Here is an 8028-nt window from a genome sequence, read left to right on the forward strand (position 1 = left end):
GAAGGCGGCGGCGGCGGCGACACACGACGACGGTTTACGCGGGCGAGAGTGAGAGTGTGAATGAGAGGGCCGGTCGTGCGCGTGGGGATAAGGTAGGGATAGTTGTAGTGCGTTTCCCGAAACGTGCTACAGCTAACCTGAATAGCAGTAGCGCTCTATAGTAAAGTGCGCTACTGCTATAGCTAGCGGGGGGGGGGGGAGGTCATGGCAACTATAGCAGTAGCACTGTATGCGGTGCACGCGCTACTGCTATTTCCAAGTCAGCAGCGCGTTTCGGTCACACGCGCTGCTGCTAAGTAGCAGTAGCGTGGTATTTTGAAGAGCGCTGCAGGTAAGATTTGTGTATAGGCTTTTCCCTAGTAGTGTTTTCTTGCAGGTCGCCCGCACTGGAGAATCTTACCTCCATGCCCACACATCTCAGATCCAGTCCGAGGTGAAGAGGGATGGATGAGATGCGGGGGTGGTGCGTGAGATGAGAGGAGGAGGGCGACTGCGGGATCGCGATGGTTGCAGGGTTGCAAGCAGCTATGGAGGAGCCGCTGTGGGGTTTGGTGTGGTGGTGACGGATGGGTCATGGCGTCATGGGTGCAACGTGAGTACGCTGAAAGACCGCGCACACGGGGCGCTATCGTTCGCACGTCGCACGGCTCGCGTCAGCCACAGTGAGACAGGCGACGGCTCACATACGACCACATGCACGCAGTGCACTGGTTGACTTTCACCATGTTCGAAAAAACCATGAGCAACAAGCCGGATCACGCCAGCAAAAGGTCCACAAGTCAGCCAAACGTGAAATCAAAGAAGAAGTAACATTTTTCACCACACAGTCAACTGATCCAACATTCGGCAGTGGAAGTCAAAGCCCATCCGATGGCCACGAATGTGCCAATTCGGGGGAGCTCCGTGGAGGAGGGTCGGCTAGCATCCTTATATGTTAGAATGGCCCTATACCTAACGATAAATGGGTTATACATATATTCAGTTAAAATTGTGATTCACCGATTAGTCCCTTATCAGCCCCCAGCCTATATGTTAGCAGCTACACTGAGTATATATAAGCCATGGGATGAAACTAATCTCGATGGAAAACATCAATTGTTCCCAAAATTGTACTGTGTAGGTACATCAAGAGGCATGTTAAGCACAACAGGCTAAACATCAACCAAATATATCCATGGCAGACAAAATAATCTCCAAAAGATAGCTTCAGTGTGCAGGTTTAAACACGCTAGTAAAGCAAAATAAGTGGAAAGGTGTGTTAACTGCAACAGGCCTAACATTTAACAACAAGCAAACATAGTCATTCAAACTGGTATTGTGCCGGTCTAAGTACACTGGTTATTGTTTAATAAAAATGGAAAGGCTTGTTAACTACAAGATGCAACAACCAAATGTAGTCATTCATAGTGGTATTGTTGAAATTGGTATTGAAGAAATTGAACTGCACAGTTCATACTTGCACATATAGAGCATCATGTTGTGAATAACAGGAATAAACAAGGCATACTATGAACAAACAAAGATAGCATTTGAAACTGGACATATGCTAACTACAAATAACCGAACAATCAAAAAACTTTAAAAGAGGCATATGCTAACTATAACAGGCTTAACAATAAGCATAATATATGCATTCCTATCGGTATGTTTAAAACTGGATTGATGAAATGTACTGCACAGTAAATAATTGCACATATAAAGCATCACATTGTGAATAACTGAAATAAACAAGGCATACTGCAAACAACCAAATATAGCAATTAAAACTGATCATATTCTCACTACACTACAAAAGGGACTCGACAAAACAAATTATGGGTTCCCCCCTGTGAAGATGCGCGGCAAAACAAATCATGGGTTTCCTCACTTGGCACAGATGGGCTCGTTCCCGTGGGAAGAGCATGGACCATGGATGCGCTCCATTTTGTTGTAGATGGGCTCCTTCCCCTTGGAAGAGCATGACTGTAGGGTGCCCTCCCTGATGTCGCAGACGGGCTCTTTCCCCTTGGAAGAACCGGAGAGGGTTCCCTCCTCGTGGTCGCCGTCGATCAGGTCTGACTTGGAAGCAGTGGATCCCAAACCAGCGTCGCAGAACGTGTCCTTCAGAAATGATAAAAGGGGCTCGACGGCGATGTAGGACGGCAAATTCTTGACAGCGAGCCAGAGGAGATCAGCGGCGGGGCCATGGATGAGATCGACAGTGGTTGAACCCGAGGGGTTGGGGGTGAGCCACTTAACCTGTGACATAGCCCGCCTTAGGTTGTCGCTGTCGACGACCTCGAGGTCGTAGCCGGCGTCCGCAACATACCCGCATACTCTAGCCCGATGATTGAGTGCATGCGGCCAGTAATGGTCGTGAGCTTCCTCGGCGACGTTGGGCGAAGAGACCACGATACACCTCTTTTGGGCCAGTCGCTCCTCGAGATCCACGGGAAGCGTAGCACGGCTTAGGCTGTGATGCTCTGGAGTGGGGGATGGGGATCTGTGGGAAAGGGGGCATTTGGTAGGCGTCATATAAGAAACTCAGGGCGGCCTGGGTATGGAGATTGGTGGGTAAGCTGCATGGGCAAACCGGCAGATGTTGACAATGGAGGCCTTGCGGCGGCGGCGATGACGACGACCTTGCTAGTTTTTCGAGCAAGGGAGTGTGTGTGTGTGCGCACGCACACGCACGCACGCCCGAGGAGGTTTTGGTGTGTGTGTGTGTGGAGGGGGGCGGGGTGTGTGTTTGAGGAAATGACGCGGCTACTAAAAATTTTACTACACGGGAGTCAAACGCGAGAGTGAAATGCCAGAGCTATTGAAAATTTGGATGATGGTGCATCGCACACAGTCCGAAGATAACAACCGTGTGTTATGAAACGGAAAAACCCTCGAGGCGGGCAGATATTTTCGAGGGATGCAGGTGGGAGCGGGAACAAGAAACATCACACGCGGTCGAAACATACTAACCGTGTGTTATCAAACAGAAAAAAGATGCATGCTATTTTTGAGAGGGGAAGCCTTGTGGAGCCCAATGTACTATGCGGATGTGCGTGACAGGGGCACCGGCCTGGCACACGGATAGTGTGAGTGAAACCGTGTGTGTTGCGTCATTCGACTTGTCTATAATGTTCATAAATTTGGCGGAAAATAATGCGGGAGAGGGTCAGAACACGAACACACTTGCATGTGGACCAAATATATGTATGAAAAGGGTGGTTTGTCTATAATTGCAAAGTTTATGCAATTGGTCTTACACCATCGTCTAAGAATATATCATCCTTCATAAGGCATTCCAAATCGTCATTTGATAATAAGGCATCTTCAATGTCCACGAACATAGTTTTCTTGGGAGCAAACATGATTGATTCGATGATTGTAATATCTCTAGGGGTACAACCATACTCTATCGGCATGATAAAAAACGAGCCAAATTAGTATAAAAATGAGACAAATTGGTTGAATAGAAAAAGCAATATGACGATGGAAAGATCGATAATAACATTGAAAAGAATACCTTGTGTGATAACATTTAAATTGGCATCCTTTTTTGGTTTTTTATGAGATATCACCGCCTCCACATCATTTTGTTGTGAAAAACTCAGAGAATTTCGGCCCCTTTCAGCGTCGCCGCTTCGGAACCCTTGTTGATGCATTCCTTTTGTGCATATCCAAAATCCATATCTATGTTTCTCATATTCTGAAAAATAATAATATGTAAAAAATAAACATTTTGTATTATCATGTATAAGACACGGACAAAGAAGGATTAGCTATATACCTCTTCTCGTGGTGTTTCAGTCCGGTCTGTCATCGTTACATCCGTGTGTATGTCGAAGCGCATCAGTTTTTACATATGATGAAATATAAATGATATTTTCTACTGCATCATATAAACATATATAATATATAATAAAATTAAGAGTGAAACAAACACAGCTGTTTTGTTCTGTAAAAAGAAAATCTGTTTTTCATATTATTACAAAAAAGATGTTGCATTTCTTTCGGAGCAAACAACCAACTATAATGTTCATATATAAATAATATGTCATCTGAAATTTCTTAAATCATTTTAATCTATTTATATTTTTGAGAATTTTTAAATTTTTATATAGGCTAAGGAAAACTGTGCAACAAAAGATAAAAACATGCAAGCAATCCAACATAAACCAGTATATTCGGTTTCTTTTCTCAAAATTTTGATTTTTTTTGTGATACTCTGAATATATGTAATAAGTACAAAAAAACTTTTATTCATATGATCCATGTACATGCTCCCTCTGTTTTGAAATGTAAGTCGCTAAATTGATTCACGTACAGATTTTCTAATGTAATGAAATTTTTCTACTTTCCAAAAATGCCCTCCCACCGCTTCCACTCGCTCCTTCTCTCGTTCTACTCGCTCGAATCCTCTCGCCTGCCTCCTCTCTCGCCCGTCCCTCCCAGATCCTCTCCTCTTGCCCACCTTTCCTCTCATCCCGTTGTCGCCGGCCTCTCCTTTCCTCCCGCCGTCGCCGGCCTCTCCTTTCCTCCTGTCGTCGCCGGCTTCCTCCCACGGCGCCACCCCATTTTCTCCCACAGCGGGCACCAGAAATCCAGCACCCCAAGGTAAAATATCAATTTTTTAGCGCCCACGACGTGCTTCTGGGCGGCGGAGGCGCTGGTTCCGCGTGCGCCAGCACTGGATCCACGTGCCCCGACACCGGTGACGAAGCGACATTGGATGTGGAGCGGCGGAGCGGCGCCGTAGCAGTAGAGCAACAGAGCAACGGAACAACGGGGTAGCGAAGAAGCGGAGTGACAGTACAACGCCTATTCATGGGGTACTGCTGCCGCAAGGTAAGGAATCAATCCCTCTCTCGCGGGTGCTTCCTCTCGCCATGGCTTGGCCTCTCACGGGGGTTAATGCGTGTGCTGTGGTGCAGAATATTGAGGAAGATGACGATGTGGAGGCGGAGGAGGCGGCGGCCGAGGTGGTGATGACGGAGGAGGGGTCCGTCTAGGTCGCCCAGAAGAACCTCAAGGGGGTTCTGCTGAACCTCAAGCTAAGGAATCCGTTTGTTTGTGGGTTCGTCTTAGGTGCAGATGTGATTTTTGTTAGGGAAGTGGAGGATTTTGTTCTTCCTGTGAACATTAACTTGTGACAAAAGGGAGCTCACACAAAAGGAAACTATGTTGCTGTAGAAGATTTTGTTCTTCCTGTGTGACTGTGAAATGTAAAGGAAATTAATCCATATTTTTGTACTACTCATGTGTGACTGTGTTGCAAAAATATGAACAAACTCCATTATGAATCTAGTATGAAGCTCACACAAAAATGTTAAGCTCATACAAAATCGAAATTAATCCATACTCCTATGTGACTGTGTTTCAAAAATGTAAAGGATGATATCTTCTTAGCTGTAGATTTGTTTAGATTTGTTCATATTGGAGGCGTTGTGAATGGTAAAGGAAATTAATCCATATTTTTGTACTACTTCCTGTGTGACAAAGGAGGATATGTTCTTCCTGTGTGACTTGTTTAGATTTGTTTCTTAGCTTTTGGTTTGTGACAAAAGGGAACTCACACAAACTCATGTGAACATGAACTTGTGACAAAAGAGAGTACTCCAGTAATTTGTGTGAAAATGCCATATATTGGGTGAAATATTGCTGTTTGTTGGACAGTAGGAGTAGGGCTTGTTGTTCAGTAGTACATGATTAATTTAAATCCAGTGCAACAATATGAGCCCTCCAATAGCAAGTGCAACAGATTGGAATAGCAAGTGCCTTCTGCTACCTCTTGAGCTTGCGCTGGTTTTCCCTTGAAGAGGAAAGGGTGATGCAGCAAAGTAGCTAAGTATTTCCCTCAGTTTTTGAGAATCAAGGTATCAATCCAGTAGGAGACGACGCACAAGTCACTGAATACCTGCACAAACAATCAAGAACTTGCAACCAACACGATAAAGGGGTTGTCAATCCCTTCAAGGTCACTCGCAAAAGTGAGATCTGATAGAGATAGTAAAGTAAATATTTTTGGTATTTTTGATGTATAGATTGGAAAGTAAAGATTGCAAAATAATAGATTGGAAACTAGCAAGATGTATACGAGATTCAATATATGGAAAAGAGACCCCGGGCCATAGGTTTCACTAGTGGCTTGTCTCGAGATAGCATGTATTATGATGGGTGAACAAATTATTGCCGAGCAATTGATAGAAAAGCGCATAATTATGATGACATCTAAGGCAATGATCATGGACATAGGCATCATGTCCGTGTCAAGTAGACCGACTCCTGCCTGCATCTACTACTATTACTCCACACATCGACCGCTATCCAGCATGTATTGTGACGCCCCCGATTTAATCGTACACTAATCATGCACGCAAATGTGTACGATCAAGATCAGGGACTCACGGGAAGATATCACAACACAACTCTACAATTAAAAATAAGTCATACAAGCATCATAATACAAGCCAGGGGCCTCGAGGGCTCGAATACAAGTGCTCGATCATAGACGAGTCAACGGAAGCAACAATATCTGAGTACAGACATAAGTTAAACAAGTTTGCCTTAAGAAGGCTAGCACAAACTGGGATACAGATCGAAAGAGGCGCAGGCCTCCTGCCTGGGATCCTCCTAACTACTCCTGGTCATCGTCAGCGGCCTGCACGTAGTAGTAGGCACCTCCAATGTAGTAGGGGTCGTCGTCGACGGTGGCGTCTGACTCCAGGGCTCCAGCATCTGGTTGCGACAACCAGGTAGAAGGGAAAGGGGGAAAAGAGGGAGAAAAGCAACCGTGAGTACTCATCCAAAGTACTCGCAAGCAAGGAGCTACACTACATATGCATGGGGATATGTGTAAAGGGCCATATCGGTGGACTGAACTTCAGAATGCCAGAATAAAAGGGGGATAGCTAATCCTGTCGAAGACTACGCTTCTGGCAGCCTCCGTCTTGCAGCATGTAGAAGAGAGTAGATTGAAGTCCTCCAAGTAGCATCTCCAAGTAGCAACTCCAAGAAGCATCTCCAGTAGCATCGCATAGCATAATCCTACCCGGCGATCCTCTCCTCGTCGCCCTGCGGAAAAGCGATCACCGGGTTGTCTGTGGAACTTGGAAGGGTGTGTTTTATTAAGTATCCGGTTCTAGTTGTCATAAGGTCAAGGTACAACTCCGAGTCGTCCTGTTACCGAAGATCACGGCTATTCGAATAGATTAACTTCCCTGCAGGGGTGCACCACATAACCCAACACGCTTGATCCCATTTGGCCGGACACACTTTCCTGGGTCATGCCCGGCCGCGGAAGATCAACACGTCGCAGCCCCACCTAGGCAAAACAGAGAGGCCAGCACGCCGGTCTAAACCTAAGCGCGCAGGGGTCTGGGCCCATCGCCCTGAGCACACCTGCACGTTGCGTGGGCGGCCGAAAGCAGACCTAGCCTAGTGGCGTTCCAGTCCAATTCGGCGCGCGCCGCTCCGTCGCTGACGTCTGAAGTGCTTCGGCTGATACCACGACGTCGGGATACCCATAACTACTCCCGCGTAGATGGTTAGTGCGTATAGGCTCGTAGCCAACTCAGATCAAATACCAAGATCTCGTTAAGCGCGTTAAGTATCCGCGAACGCCGAACAGGACCAGGCCCACCTGTCTCCTAGGTGGTCTCAACCTGCCCTGTCGCTCCGCCACAAAGTAACAGTCGGGGGCCGTCGGGAACCCAGGCCCACCTCTACCGGGATGGAGCCACCTGCCCCTTCAGCCCCCAACTCCGAACAGTATCACAGGTAATGTAACAGTGTAAAGTATATAGTATATGCCCGAGATCACCTCCCGAAGTGATCACAGCCCATTAGTATAGCATGGCAGACGAACAAGAGTGTAGGGCCACTGATGGAACACTAGCATCCTATACTAAGCATTTAGGATTGCGGGTAAGGTATCAATGACTGTAGCAGCAATGACAGGCTATGCATCAGAATAGGATTAACGGAAAGCAGTAACATGCTACACTACTCTAATGCAAGCAGTATAGAGAAGAGTAGGCGATATCTGGTGATCAA

At 46.4% G+C, this 8028-nt stretch overlaps 1 long non-coding RNA gene across 1 annotated transcript; it reads left to right on the forward strand.

Annotated features, from left to right (window-relative positions):
• The first annotated feature begins 4368 nt into the window (after window positions 1-4368).
• Window positions 4369-5269, forward strand: LOC119367710. Its single transcript, XR_005176411.1, has 2 exons — window positions 4369-4821; window positions 4908-5269. It is a non-coding gene; the product is annotated as an uncharacterized LOC119367710 (long non-coding RNA).
• Window positions 5270-8028: the final 2759 nt, after the last annotated feature.

This window comes from Triticum dicoccoides, chromosome 2B (assembly GCF_002162155.2).
Source record: "Triticum dicoccoides isolate Atlit2015 ecotype Zavitan chromosome 2B, WEW_v2.0, whole genome shotgun sequence".
Classification (NCBI taxonomy): Eukaryota; Viridiplantae; Streptophyta; class Magnoliopsida; order Poales; family Poaceae; genus Triticum; species Triticum dicoccoides.